The sequence below is a fragment of the Protopterus annectens genome, chromosome 1.part1, assembly GCF_019279795.1.
Source record: "Protopterus annectens isolate FY-2018-M chromosome 1.part1, PAN1.0, whole genome shotgun sequence".
Classification (NCBI taxonomy): domain Eukaryota; kingdom Metazoa; phylum Chordata; order Ceratodontiformes; family Protopteridae; genus Protopterus; species Protopterus annectens.
This window is the reverse complement of record NC_056726.1, coordinates 1,774,025,459-1,774,041,305: the sequence shown is the minus strand read 5'-3', so window position 1 is coordinate 1,774,041,305 and position 15,847 is coordinate 1,774,025,459.

Genomic DNA, 15,847 nt, shown 5'->3' with positions numbered 1-15,847 from the left:
TTGTGGGATGCCACTTGTAACTGGTTTGGAGTCTGACATGGCTCCAGAAATTCTAACCATGTGGGTTCTGTCCTTGAGCCAGTTTGCAACCCATCTAGTGCCATAGGGGTTTATATTTAAGCTGGTGAGCTTATCTATAATGCCCGAGTGGGGTATTGTATTGAAGGCTTTTGCGAGGTCCAGGTAGGCTGTGTGGACCACCTTCCCCTCGTCAATGGACTTGGTGACTGTTTCAAAGAAATCGACCAGGTTTAAGAGGCAGGATCTGCCCTTAACAAAGCCAAACTGGGTAGGATCCAGTGTCTTTAGGTCCCCAATATCTTTATTTATGAGTTCCATGATGATCCTTTCCATAGCTTTGCAGACCAAGCTAGTCAGGCTTATGGGGCGATAGTTTCCAGGATCCATTGAGGCACCACCTTTGTGGAGAGGGACCACTGTTGCTGTATGCCACTCTTTGGGTACATATCCTGTAGTAAGGCTAAGATTGAACAGTAGTTTTATGTTTGGGTTTAGCTCTTCTTGGAGTTCATGTAGGATGCAGCCCGGGACACCATCTGGTCCCATTGATGCTGTGTTTTTTTGCTTTGGAGAGGGCGGCTCTTACCTGAGCATCTGAGATGTCAGGGGGGCAGCAATCTGTTGGGATAGATACTTGCCCTTTTGGTGGGGAGGGGGGGGGTTTGCACTGAACCTGTCAGCTAGGATGTTGGCAATGTCTGTAGGCTCGGTGTATTTTTTGTCATTTTGGACTAATTCTGAGCATATCTGGGAATTCCCACCCAGGTTCCTAACATAACTAAAGAAAGCCTTGTGATTATCCTCAGTGTCCTGTGCAATTTTTCTCTCGAAGCTGGCCTTAGACGATTTTATGAGTGCCCGTAGTTTTTTGCTAATACTGATCAGAGATGCCTTCCCTTTTTGGGATTTTGCTCTATCATGTAGTAGCTTCCTCCTTCTATTGTATAGTTTGTTTATGGCTGGGGTCCACCAGACAGGACGTCTGCCTTTGGAGGATTGGTCTTGGTTTTATTTGGGATTGCATGATCCATGCATTCCTGAAGGTGTTCATAGAATGCGTTTATAAAGGATTCTGCGGTCTGGGCCATATTTTCCACAGGCCCAGGGGCTTTGAAGGATTCCACCTTGGTTTTGAGGCATGTGAAATTTGCTTTAGAGAAGTTTTTCACTGTGGTTTTCTGGGCAGGGGTGGGGTCGGGATGTGAATATCCAGTGAGATTAGTTTATGGTCTGATCTTACCAGTGAGGGATACACTTCTGGTCTGGAGCATAGTGTCCCCATGTTGGTGATGATCAGGTCCAGTATGTTTTCCCCTCTTGTGGGAGTGGTAACAAGTTGTTCCATAGCATTTGAGTTTATAAATTCTAGGAACCTTTGGGCTAGGTGTTGGAGCTAGAGTAATGCTCCCAGTCTATGTTTGGGTAGTTGAAGTCACCCAATATAATGGTGTTTGGAGAGACCTTCATATTTTCCAATATTCTCAGGAAGGCCAAGTGGGGTTCCTGTGTTTGGGAGGGTGGTCTGTAGCAGGCTATAAACTGGAAGGCAGTTTTACCCACTGTTAGTTGCACATGGATAGTCTCTGATGCTTCTTGCTGTGCCACCAACCTGGAGGTGTGGGTATCTTTGACGAATATTGATACTCCCCCTCCTTTTGTGGTTCAGTCCAAGTTTTGGGGCCGAAAAGCATGGTATGAGGTATAACCTGGTAGTGCTGGGGTGCTCTCGGGAGCCTTGAACCAGGTTTCTGTTACTGCACAGATATCGATGTTCTCCATGCTAAGGAGAGTTTCGAGTGCGTGCATCTTGAGGTTTAGACTTCTGGCGTTGAGTAGCATTACTCTTAGTTTCTTATCCCTTGTGATACCTATGGAGGTGGGTTTGTCTTTTGAGCCTTGCCTAAAAAAGGCACTATGGGGGTAGCAAGAGCCTTTGCCAATATCCAAAAGCCCAGGGGTGACAGGTGCAAGCCGTCCCTAGCGAAGCATTGTGGCTTGTCGAGCATGTCATCCCATTTTTTTGTATTGTAAAATTTTCCATGTCTGGATTCCTTTGCCTGTATTTATCTTCAAATATCTTTGGTGCTGCTCTTTTTGTATTGGTTAGTTTTTCTTTCTCCTTTGCATAAATATTACACCATATTAAATCTCTTTTTCTTTCCCATGTCCATATTTCTTCTTCAGATGTCTCATGATCTTCCTGTTTCTCCTTACTTTGGGGACTTGTTCCATCATGGTGTGATGTAACCTGTGTTAGACCTTCTACACCAAATCATTCACTTCACAGGCATTCCATAGCTTCAGCTTCTATTTTTTAAACTTCTATTTTACTAATCTTCTTTTCTACATTCCCTGTTTGTGAAATTATTTTTTTTATCATGAAATTTCATTTCTGAATGTCTTTGCTTGTATTTCTCTTCAAATATCTTTTGGGCTGCCTTTTTTGTATTCCTTCCTGTATTATTTCCTGTAAATTCACCTTGTTTGGAAGGAAGGCTTTTAACCGGTTAGGTGACTCACTGAGTTTGTGTCAGAATACTCAAGTGGAGACTTGAAGACTACTACATGAGTCTGAGAGATGTAATCAATGTGCAGTGTATCATTGCAGTCACTACACTGTAGTGCAAGCCCTACCTTACAAAACACTGCTTGGTCAGGTGGAAGTGTCAGACACAGGCTAGCTATTCTTACCTACATGATGACATGCCTTTGAAAGCTGTGGCATTATTTATTTGTTTACTTGTTAGCTGTGCTGCAGTGTTGACAATGCATCAGTTTTAAGACTTGAATCTAAGATTATAGCAGCATGTTAATATAATACTGTACAGTACAGTAAGAGAAAACAAATTCAGGTGCTAACCTCAGTGGCAGCCATTTGCAGTAAATTCTACTTCAACATATTCACTTAGTTCTTCCTGTTAATCAATCCCTCACCAATGACCTATTGTATATCTATCCCCAGTTTTTTCATTTTCCTTAGCAGCTGCTTGCATTTAACAGTGTCCAGTGTCTTATGCATTTCCATGTAAGCCACATTCACATGGATAATGTTGTCCGCTTCTTGCATTACCTGAAGAATTGCCCAAATTCTGGAGAATGAAAAGACGCATGAAAGCTCAAGCAATATTTCAGTAAAACATTCAACTGCAAATAAAAAGTAAGCAAAAATCACATAACATATATGCTTTTTCTTTTAAATCATCTATTTGCAATGCCAGCTGACTAACTTGAGACTGCTGTCTTGAGTAACAGGCCTCTACCTTCGACATCACAAGTGAAAGTCACACAAACAAAATCAGTAATCTTTCCTCTCTCATAGCTTTCTTAAACTGATCAAGCAACTCTGCCTGCTCAGCAATGTCTAGGGCCTCCAGATCTGTAGCACAAAAGTTATAATGGCACCTGAAAAAAGAGCAATAAACTGCTTTTAATACCAAGACAAAAAGGAAGAAGGAGAATTAAGCATGCATCTTACTTTGTGCTAGCCATGCCCCTCCCTTCATTAGATGTCCTTTAATCTATGACTAAATACATATTGAGTAATTGCCTCACAAACACTACCAGTTATGCTGGGCCATACATGAAAAGACACAGAGGAGAAGAAGGGTTTGTTGGAACAGGAGCAGTATTCCAGATGCATTTTAAATGTTTTATATATATTTTTTTTGTGAAGATATTTTCAAAGGACATATCTAGGAAGGCAATTCCCATAACAGCCCCTAATAACGATAACAATTATGGTAACAAATAGCATTAGATTAATGAAATAAATCAACACATACTTAAATCAAGCACTTCCTTATTTATCATATGAGCTATTTAATCAAAACTATCATCTCTTTGCCTATACTTTAACTAACTTCACCTTTTCAGTTAAACTCATCTTTGCTATTTATCCTTTCTTAGCCCTTCAGTGCCCTTCCCCATATCTTTTTCTGTACTAATTTTACTGAATTTACTTGCATCTACTACATTTATCCCTGTTTTCACTACAGGCAAGTCTTCAAATTTCTCATGCACTGCGTTCTGCCTACCAAGACTAGTTACCTTTTTTTTACTGTTTTCTCTTGCAAGCTTGGTTATTATTAATAATATTATCCTAAAATATATCAAAGTCATATCCTATTGACCATTCTTTTTTCCTGTCTGCTGTCTTATCCATGAATATCTCTGCCCTGGAAATCTGCTCCTTTCTCTTACCCACAGTTAACAAGACTAATAAAATGGATTTGTGGGGTAAATCCCTCCTTTTCAAGTTCCCAAATATTTTCTTATTTGTTGCTATAACCAATAATCCAAATCATTGCTGTTTCCTCTGATGTTTTTTTTTTCATTCAGATTACCATTACTCTGTTTTCTTGCACTGATGCTTAACACGTTTCCCAGGGTATCTCCTCTGTCATATCTTTTAGTTAGGTCCCCATAATTCTATCCATTTCATAACTCTGCCTCTACATTTACTGATTATATATCTCTTTCAGGTCTTCTGCAAGTCACCTGTACACCATACCTTCCATTGCCACAATTTCGATCATATCCATCCAAGGCCAATCATCTCATTCCCTAGCTACTTCACACAATGCAAATTCCCAAGATAAGAGGGACTTGCCTGACATTCACCTAAAGCAATACCTCCCCTAATCTTCTCTACCATCTCAGTCAGTTTTGCAAACTCACATCACATGTATATTACTCCCGCCTCCTCCTTACCATACCTTCAACAGTCATTATTTTTCCATTCTGTCTTTTAATGTTTAGCTATGGTTAAAAAGTAATGGTGGAACCACCTATGATGCATGTTTTTTGGTAGCCATGGAAACATTAACTTATTATGTATCCTCAACACTTTCTCACATACCGAGTACCCCCAAAGATTGCAGACTCCTAGTCCACATCCCTCAACTTCTGAAAAAACTTCTTTAATCCTAGCTATGCCCAACTTTTGATAGATTTTCTCTAAAAGCTTCATAGCATAGAGATGAAAATGAAGATGCAGCCTGAATTCTTTGTTACTCACACAAAAGATTTAACGCTTTCGTCTGGTATATAACAAACAGACTTCATCAGAATCTAAACAACAGTAAAAAACTTTTGGTTTAAATAACCCTTTTGAAAAAATCACATGTAAGCAAAAACTAATCAAAAACATTTCCGTTTTTTGTTAATGTGATTTTTTTCAAGAGGGTTATTTAAACCAAATGTGATTTACTGTTGTTTAGATTCTGATGAAGTTTGTTTGTTAAATACTTGACAAAAGCGATAAATCTTTTGTGTGAGTAACAAAGAATTCAGTTTTCCTTCATCTGGCTGGATGCATCTTCATTTTCATTTGTTTATTGCTTGGTTCCTGGTGGATTTGTGATGTTCATATCATATAGGACTGACGTTTCCTGTAAAATTATGCTTCTCATTCCAATAGATTCATGTTGCTTGCCTTTGCCCACTTCTAGATGCATTTCCTTCCTGTGTAACCATCAAACTCTATCCATGTCTCAACTGGAGCATTATACTCTTTGAAAAACCCAGCAACACTCTTCAAGTTCTAGTTCTCCACTCTATCCTTATGATTTGTGTGCCTTAACACTTCCCATTTCCTCCAGTTCTAAAGCATTTCCAGATCCTATATATTCTACTTCATGCAGACTGCTTTATCCATGGCTATAACTGATGTTGAGATATTGATCATGCAACATTTCTTTACCCTTGCCCATGGTTTATTTGTCAGCTCACTATGTCTTATCACCAGTCTTCACCACATGGTTGTGCTCTACTGTGCCCACATTGCTGACTTGCAGACATCATATGCAACTATATGCCTCTGAAAATCAGGTAGCTTCAGCCACCTTCCTCTTCATACCTCTAGTCTTGCTGTGTCAGTTCTTCCCCTCTTACCTCTACACTTAACACAGACAAAAGGTCCTGCAACATATTACTCTTTATGAATAAAGCTTGCAGGGAATGTGTCTTACTGGATTCAATACATGTGGAAAAACTGTAAGACACATGATACGAATCTGATCTCCCCCACAAAATCATCCATTAAGGTTGTTACTATCTCTAACTGCCCATTCTAGTTTTTCTCAGATGTCTGTTGTACAGTGAAATACATCTTGATGCCAAAGTATTTTGCAGTCTACCCATCTGGTATTACTGGGTTGTTGAAATCTCGGACACATGCCCTCTTGAATGGTGTTACCACTAACTTTTTGGTTACCATATACCTGATTCCATACCAGATCTAACACATTCCTGGAGAATATCTATCAAATCTTTTTTTTTTAGGCCATTAATAGGAATATATTGTATTCTGTCAATAAATTCCCACTTTAAGAGAGTTCTGTTTCTCTCTGTCTGGCATCTTGATAAAGTTATCAGATATCCTTTGAAGTAACATCACAATAGCTTAAGAGCAACAGAATAGAGAGCAGATAACCCTGTCTTGTCCCTCTGGCTATTTTAACTGTTCTTACAACCTCCATTCACTGTTAGTTACCTTTAGACAGACAAGAGAACTTCATAAAATGTTATAACTGCCTGAATGAAGCATCGGTCTAAACCCAATCCCATTTCTACCTCCACAACAGCAGTTAATATTATTAAATGTTGTTTTTATATCAGACAAAATTATTCACAACCGGCTTTAATATCAGGCTCACTGTTACATCCATAATGTATACAATACAGCAATATGGCAATATACAGACATCTCCATTTCATAAATCATATTTGTCTGCTTGACACTAGGGTCAATATGGCCGCTATCAGAACTGTAAAATACTCATGAATGTATGCTCATTAGCCTCATGACTAGAAATATAGTTTGTATGGTCCTATCTGTTCTACTTCCCTTTAGGTAAGACCTCAGATTTACCTTCCTTCCTTGATAGTATGTTCTCCTTTGCTTCAATTTGCTGTTAGTCATTACAGCCTGGTTCTGTAATAATCTGATGGAAACTTAGGACTTCTAAGATGGCTGTACATTGAGTAACAGGTTAATTCTAGCTCTCCCAGTGTGAAAACAGAAACTCAGCAGAGAAAACCAGTGGACCTTTGTGTTTCAGGGAAGGTTTCAGTAATTGACTAGTAAGTGCACTGCCTGGATGCTAAGAAAGAAGAAATAGAGAGGATCTGAAAGAAAATCAGATACAAAAGGTGAGGAAAAACACTTTCTAGGAAAAGTACTGCAGTTGTTCAGCAAAAGCAAACCTAGAGGAAAGTATAAGACAACTGCACAAAGACCTCATTAAAATAAATGAAACATTGGTGGAGTACATCAACTCAAACAACAAATATGGAATACGTTTTAAACAGATATTCAGATGAGGTGATAAAATGTCAAAAATCAGAGGTTGAAATGAAGAAAGGGCTGGCTAAATATGAGACTACTCAAGAGGAGATGTTTCAAAAAATAATAGAATTAGGGGACAGAGCATGTATGGAAAATCTAAGATTTTCAGCTGTACCAGGGAAGCTGGAAGGAACAGAATGTATTAATTTTATGAAAGCACAACTAAACAACTGGACTGGTATTCCACACCAGGAGATGTTACTTGCAAGAACACATCATGTGTATGCTCCAAACCTAGCTATGAGAAAGCAACCGAGACCTTTAATAGTAAAATGCAATCTTACCAGCCGAAGAAATTGATTCTGACAGAACTGTGGCAGAAGGACAAATGCTGAAAGTGGGACACAGCAGAGTATTTGCAGTGAATGGTTGATCACTGTACAACAGGCAGAAGAGGAGTAAATTTATTCCACTATTCAGGGAATGTCAAGAAGCAGGCATGAGATTCAAACTGCTGTACCCAGCTATCTTCAAAATATTCCTCCCTGGAGGGACAAAATCATTCTTTGATGAAGTACATGCTAAGGAGGAAATACAAAACTTAGTCCAACAAAAAGTGAGCTGTGAAACAGAAGAAGATTCTGCTTCTCTTCCTTCTGGTAATAAAGACCACAGAGAGACTGTGCCAGTGAACACTTTTCCAATGCTTCAATGGAAAATGCTGGAGAGAAGGAAGGGACCATGATAGTTAACTAGAAGACTCAAGAGTATGATGGAAATAAAGCAGCAACAAGATTTGGAAGCTATAGATTAACAGGAATAAAATCATTAGCTTGGAAATTGACAAATGTGGGATTACAAAGCAATAATTATATTTGTGAAATATGACAAAACAAAAAATCTGGAAATATTAGACTGTTTTGGACTTTGTTGGACTTACAGGGGACTCTAAAGTATATGCCATACTTCATGTCATTAATGTTCAGAAAAATATAGGTGGAGGGGAAGAGAAGGGAGAAAGTTAAGTGTAAGTAAAACAATTTTTTTCTTAATAGTACTAGTTTTATAGTGCATGATTTTACTTGCATGCTATAAAGTAAAGTTACCTCAGTTAATTTTAAGTGTAATGGGGATATGTTTGCAAACAGGTGCTCCTATATTTTTTATTTGTCCCTTCTTCTCTCTTTCTCCTTGTTCAGTTTTAAGAAATATAGGCAATGCAATGTAAAAAAGAGAAGAAAGGTCTAACAAATGAAAAAGTAATGCACCTTGTCTCATTCTTGCATGGGGGAATAATTGTATTAAGGCCCTTAGCCTGATCTAGTAACAAGAGTTAACAGAAAGCAAGTAAATTAAAAAGAATATTGAATATTATTAGTCACTTTTCTAGCAAATAAATGCATGTTTAGTAGCAATTCTGTATCTGGTCCTCATGTCTCCATGGAGACAATCTGATAAAGAGAAATTGGCAAGGAGATAATGTTCTCTGAAAGCATTCAGGTGTTTCCCAGCTGGGAGAGCTATAAAGGTAAGACAAAACCAGACAACACATAGTAGAAGCACAGGCTGCACCATGTATCTTAGGATGGATAACCTTTCTTTTAGGTTAACTCATGTCTATGAGTGTGGCTGTCAGTTTGAGATATTTGTTCCTATTAGGAGGTTAAGACGTCAGTGTTTGGAGATGGCATGGTTTTGTGTGTTAGTATTAAGTTAATATGTTTTAGATCATATTGGAAGTGTGTTTTTTTTTGTTTATGGGCTTTCAATAAAACAACAAGTTTTGTAAGCTGTGACATAGGCTCAAATGGATATGACAATAAACAACTGTATGAAAGTTCCAGGGGTGGCTCAATTTATTGGACTGCAGGATTGCAGCCCTCCCAGCTGCAAAAAAAGAAAGAAAAAATAAAATAATTAGTATAGTACTGTATATTAGCTGCAAGTCCGAATGACTCGCTGTTAAAACTTGAACTACACATGCGTGTGAGTTCCAGGTTGTTAAAAAAAATCCAGACTGCTGTTAAACCATTCTGGATTAGGAAAAGATACATCAGTGTACAGATGCTCAGAAGTCTATGTGGTTTATAACCGCAGTAAAGTAAAAGGGGATTGGACTGCCATGTCCACCAGTCTGATCCCTGTCAACCTTATGACATACATGACTACTGACTGGTTCTTGGCTCACTGTGGGAATTTTGAACAGAATCCTCTTCTACTGCAAGGGAAATATCTGAAATCTCTCTATCATACTCTCTGCAAGGGAATCTTTTGGTTCAGGTGTGGAAGTCAACAGAATCAGATTCATTATTGTGTGCAGGAATTTTGAACAGAATTATTTTATACTGCAAGGGAAATTTCCGAAATCTCTCTTGGAGAGTGTGTGTGTGTGTGTGTGTGTGTGTGTGTGTGTGTGTGTGTGTGTGTGTGTGTGTGTGCATGCATGTGTGTGTGTAAAAATGCCCCAGTTAAATATACCTGGTGGGTACAGTTACTCAGGCTTAAACTGTGGCTAGAGTTACTCAGGCTCAAACTGTGTGTGTGTGTGTGTGTGTGTGTGTGTGTGTGTGTGTGTGTGTGTGTGTGTGTGTGTGAAATGCCCCAGTTAAGTATACCAGGTGGGTAGAGTTACTCAGGGTCAAACTCTGTACCTTAGGTACAGGTAGCATGAGCCTGAATTCCCTACCCACCACCACTTGTGAAAACTGTGCAGATTTTTGCCTCATGTTTTTGTTCTGTTCCTCATAAAATCTGTGTTTTTCTGGATTTTTGTAATCAGTGAAGGATTGAATTCACTAAAGAATGACAAGCATTTGAATTTCAGACTTCATATTCTTCAGAAAATACATGGTAACACAAAACCTTTTATTCTAGCAATGTTCTAAGTTTATAAGATCAATATTTGAAATTTGTCATTATGTCTGGGGCTGTATTCCCACATTATTGGCTTTGTCCAAGTTTTTTGTGCTAAGAGGTTGATCGCTATGGTAAAAACTGAATTCACTGAATATGTTTGGGGGCTGTATTCCCCCGTTATTGGCTTTGTCCAGGTGCTTTATGCTAAGAGGTTGAGAGCTAATGGTGAGAACTAAATTCACTAAATGACAGCCATTTAAGTTTCAGTCTTCTTGTCTTTCAAGAAACAGCTGATTTAGCATAGTGGTATGTTGCTCTGACTAGTGCACAGGGTCCTGGATTCAAGACTTGGTAGTGAAATGCATGGTGGTAACACAGCATTTTATTCTAGCAACTTTCCAAGATTACACAAGCAACGTTTAACGTGTCCCTGGTTTTTGGGCTTTTGTCCCTCCCAATAAATTTTGTCTTTTTCCAGATTTCCTGTGCTGCAAAGTTTAGAGATATAGTTGAGTGTTGAGTAGATTTTACAAGGAGCTGAGAGCTTCAGGGGAAGAGATGTTTAGTGCTGCTTATGCTGAGTCTACTTGCACTGTTAATAGCATAACAGGTTGAATACTTGCTTTTGATGCAGAAGGCTGTTGGTTCTACTCCCACAGTATGTAGATGCATTGCTGATACTGTACTGTGTTGTAATTTTAAAGGGGTTGGATGCTGCAGACCTGAGAATGTCCTCTTTGGTGGAGATACCTAGTAACTACGAACTTGTTATCAGTTTGCCATCCATTCCCTAATGCATTATGATGAGCTTATTATTTTTTAATGTAACATAGGCAATTTGTTCCTCAAGGGCAACAGGCACTTTATTTGTAGCTGAAACAATATTAAGTTGTTTGCTAGCAGCAACCTCTTCATTAGTTACAAATCTCTTTAATGTGGAATTATTTAGATGACTTTTAGTTCTGCAGAGATTGTGCATATTTACTGATACTGGTGGATTTTAGAAGTTTGAGTAGACGTTTATGATGGAAATGTTATGAATTGGGCAGGTTTGTCATTATTGGTGCATGCATTCTGTTTCATTGTTTACTGGAAAAATGTTCAAAACACTAAATTGTAAACGCACTCTAACAACTGTACTGTATTATACAAGGACTATAATTTAATACAATCAGGAAGGTGTATCAAAAAACACACATATGTTTCATGTGCAAGGGGCCTATGAATTGAAAACAGCCCAAAGTTAATCTTTATCTGCCACTGGTTATTCAGTGGAATACCTAGGACAAAGGAAATATGAATACTTGTATTAATTTCAAGAGAAGCTCCAATAGTGATAGAATAGTGTAAAAAGATAATAATGTTAGATTTGGGGCTACTGGCAAGGGATTAGTATTACACTGGCATGTATTCATATTCCATCTAAAACTACGATAATGGAGATTAAGACAATTCTGGGAGAAATAATCAGCTTTTAGTAAGGACTATTACTTATACATTGGAACTGAATTTTGATTTTTAGCAGTGAAGATGTGTCTGGGAGCCCAGAAGGGGAAATATAAAAAAGGAGGGTAGATTTTTAAAGAATTTTTTGAAAATATTTGGAATGGAAGATGTGAATTCAATATTAGGAGTTTGGAGTGAATTTACATATCTCAAAGATAGAAAAACAGGGTTAGGCTAGCAAAATTTACATTTCATAGAAACATGTGCATTTAATTTGATACACACTCAATAACTATGTCAGATCCTACACCAATAATAACTAAAATGAAAATACAGGATAATAAAATAAAAACGAGACACTGGTACTTTCCCACCTATCTGTTGAAAGGAGAGGAATTTAAGGAGTGGGTAGTGGAAATCATTCAGGAGCTATTAGAGAAGATAGAAATTTATTCTGAAAATATAGCTAGGCAGTGGGATAAAATTAAAGTGTCAGTTTAAAATTAGGGTGGAAATAAAAGAAAGGGAGATATGGTTAAGAAGTAAAATGAATTATTTAGAGGTACTTACAGATGTTAAAGTATTTCAGAATAGGGGGAATCTCTCAGAACAAGAAGAGGAGCAACTGCAGAATACTGAATAGAAAATAAGGAATTACCACAATAATATGCATGAACTTAGAATGATTGCTATTAACCAACTGTTTTAATAACAACTTTAGAAAACAAAACTTTTAGCACAGTGACTCAGGCAACAGAAAGTGGAAAGGTCTGTCACCAAGTGTAGAGAGCCTATAGCAAGGAAGATAACAAAAGATCCTGTACAGGTATTAGAAATATTTTGGAATATGAAAGTGGTGTAAAGCAGAGAAATGTGGAAATGAAGAAAAAGGTACAAATGGAAATGTTTATGAAAGAGTTAAAATACCAAGGTTAGGTAGACGAGGCTCAATTACTAACATTTAGGATAGGAGACGATGGGATAAAAATGGTTATGTATACCCAATCTAATGGAAAGTCTCCATGAATAGATGGAATTCCTGTGGAAGTTTGAAAGCTAGGACGGAAAAAACTGATAAAGATGTGGAAGGTTTTGTTTAACAACATTTTATGAAGAGGAGGAGGAGAAGTGCCAACATCCTGGATGAAAGCAGTAGTAGCTATAATGCCTAAGGAGGGTAAAGATTCTTCAGATCCAGCTTCTTACAGGCTCATTTCAATACTATACCATGATCCCAGAGACTTCCCATACTCTGGAACAGACTACCTATCTATGTCAAACAGAGCTCCTCATTAGCACTCTTCAAGAAAAATCTTGATGATTGGATGGGAAATGGGAAATTCACCCCGGGGATCACTTCTGTGGCTCTGCTCGACAGGGGCACAGGAAAATAATTTTCTTGGGTGGCGAAAGCCAGGGTATATTTTTTGGCTAGGCTTGTATGGGCCCTAGGGCCGATAGCCTAGTACCTACCTACCTATTATAAAGTGGTTAGGTCTAGAATGGCTAAAAGAATGGCAAAGGTGATTCCACAATTGATAGATATGGATCAATGTGGCTTTGTGGAGAGCAGGCAAACAACAGACAACATTAACAGAACATTGATGATCCAGAAGGACATACCACTGCTGCTGGTGAATCTTGATACAGAGAAGACATTTGACAGAGTAAGTGGGACTTTATGAGGAGGTAATGGAAGCATTTTCATTCCCTGATAAAATTATGAAGTTGATTATGAGGACATATGAGGGATTGGAGGCAAAAAGTTAACTGGGTGGGTTCCTCTCTGATAATTTTTAATTGAGCAGAGGAACCAGGTAGGGGAATCCTCTTTCTCCTTTTTTTTATTTGCACTATATTTAGAACCAATGGCAAAGAAAATAAGGGACTCAGAAATTCAAGGATATAATTGGTATGGTAGTCAAGAAAATCTGGCTCTATTTGCAGATGATATTAATTTATACCTGGTAGAACTAGAAAAGGACATTACAGTGTTGAGACAGTTTGAGATCTTTTCAATATATAAAATTAATGAAGCTAAAACAAAGGCAAAGCAGTAAATTATTTACCCATACATGTATTGGCTCAGCAGTATCCATTTTTATGGGGACATGATAAAAATGAAGTGTCTGGATTAACAGTTATTGTGGTATGGCAGCTAAAGGTATGTGGGAAGAGACTAAACTAAAGACAATACAATACAAAAACTGAGAAATTGGAAGATCTGTTATATGGATATGGATAGCAAGATACAAGCAATTAAAATGTTTTAGTCCCTTTAGTCTTATACACAAGTCACATAAACCTCCACTGCCAATCATGAGCGGACAGGTGGTCCAAGAAGAAGAAGAAGTCTTATACACAGGTCAGGTAATTTTTTTTATCTACCAGAGGAGAAGTTGCAGATAGCAATTAGTAAAGAGCTGAAATATTTTATCTGGGGGCGGGGGGGGGGGCAGCAACAGTCATTTGGGATAACTTGAGTCTTCCAATAGAACAACCCAAATTGGAATTGCTGAATTTGACAGGGTATTTTAGAGCTACAGGGATAAGGCTCCTATACATAGAACAAGTAGAAAGCTATAATTCAAAGTGGAAAGAAATGATGATAAAATAGGGGGACTCAAAAAACAAGGACAGACTGGGATTTTGGATGCAAGACTTTAAGGAAAACAACAATAATCATACAGAATATTATATTCATAAAGTACCAGAAAGTATTCTAAGAACCAATCCAGCATGAGAATGGAGAAAGAAGATTCTGTCAATAGGGATGACTGCAATTAGGAATACAGACAACAGACAAAAGGGAGATGGAATTTGTTGGAGAAAACTGGCAAAGGAACCAAGCTACTGGACACAAACAACTAGAGAGGGAAAGGTAATAGAATTAGAAGACACCAAGAATTTATTTGGGCTGCAGGTTGGAGATTGCCTTCTGAATCAAGGATTAATATCAGAGAATAGGCAAAGAGAAATATATAGGGGGTCCTAAACAAAAGATCAGCACTGGTAGAGCTTTTAGTAGAATCCAGAAAGAAGCTGCCCCTAAAAAAGGAATAAATAGTAGAACATATGAAATATTGCATTATAACTATAAGAATCAATCAGAAGAAGTTAGAAAGGTTTGGAACGAGAGATTGGATAAGCAATTCACAAAGTAACAATGGGGGTATATGTATGACCCACATATACAACAAAATGTAGAAGATTTTAGATTTTGCTTGGAAATGTTTACATAGATATTTTTTATCACAAGTGGACTCCAGAGAATTTTTCCTCAAGTAGATAGCAAATGTTGGAGGTGTGATGGGAACATATTTTCTTTGAGAGTAATGGGTTGTCAGACTTTAAAGATTGCCTGCAGACTACTCTGTCAGAGAGTCTGGGTGAGCAAATTGGTGTAACTTGGGAAATGATTTTTCTGAGCTATGATACAGATTCGGAATTGCCTAGACATAGTAAGGCCTTGCTGAGTCTAATTATGGTGGCTTCCAAAAAAGCAATTAATACAAGATGAAAATCGATTCTAAACCAACTGTACTAGAAGTAGTGACTATAGTAACAGAGATAAAGCAACTGGAATTGGCTAGAAGCAAATTACATAGGAAAATAATGGGAACTGTGTGAACAGTTGGGAGGGTGGCCTAATGGTTGGGTTGGGAGGGTGGCCTAATGGTTAAGGTGTTTGCCTTATAAACACAAGGTGCAGGGTTTGAGTCTCACAAGGGATAATTGGTTAATGGCAAAATGTCACAAGGGGCCACTAGCTAGTACCTATAGCCTTATGGTATGATGAACAATACATACAGGGGAGGAATGAGGTTTAAAAGAAGGCAGGATTTGAATGAGCTATGTGATGTTTGACTGACAATGACTGGGTAGATTATAAGTGATATATAATATTTGCAACTGGGATTATGTCAATATGGTTTATGTAATGTTTGCAGCTGAGATTGTGTCAGTATGGTTTATTTTCATTTATATAAATGTATAATTGCCTATGTCATAAGTGATAATTTAATAAAGATGTTTTTTGTTTAAAAAATCTGTTGGAAACTCATCTGCAGTACAGACCTTCCATCAATTATGTTCTTAATAGCATTCTGAAACTCCATTTTCTTAAATCCTTCTTTAGACTATTTCTGAATACACCAACTAATCATGTTCCTTTTCACATCTAGTCATTCTTTAATCCTCCTATCTCCCTTCCATCGACTGAATATAAGCTTTAAA